Here is a 344-nt window from a genome sequence, read left to right as displayed (position 1 = left end):
GGTGCCCAGTTGTTTGAGCCACATCCGCTTCCCAACATGGATTTTTTTCACATCATTTAAAAAAAAATATTGCATTAAAATGTTATTTATCTTGATAACTGAGCTCTTTGGTGCCTACTTAAAATTTTGAGCCAATGCCAAGTGCCTCATTGGCCTAAGTCTCAGCCCAGAGCAGCCAAAGCCAGGAGGAAAAGATCTGGCCTCTCAAAGTTTAAACTGCTTTTCAAGCCCTGCACCTCTGAGGTCGGCCCAGGAAAAGGGCAAAGAGAGTGGACTACATCTCCCAGAAGGCTGTGCGGCAAGGCGACCCTGCCGATTGGCCGCGCCCTCCCCACCCTGCCCCG

This window comes from Dasypus novemcinctus, chromosome 11, assembly GCF_030445035.2.
Source record: "Dasypus novemcinctus isolate mDasNov1 chromosome 11, mDasNov1.1.hap2, whole genome shotgun sequence".
In the NCBI taxonomy this organism is placed as follows: domain Eukaryota; kingdom Metazoa; phylum Chordata; class Mammalia; order Cingulata; family Dasypodidae; genus Dasypus; species Dasypus novemcinctus.
This window is presented reverse-complemented; position numbering follows the sequence as displayed.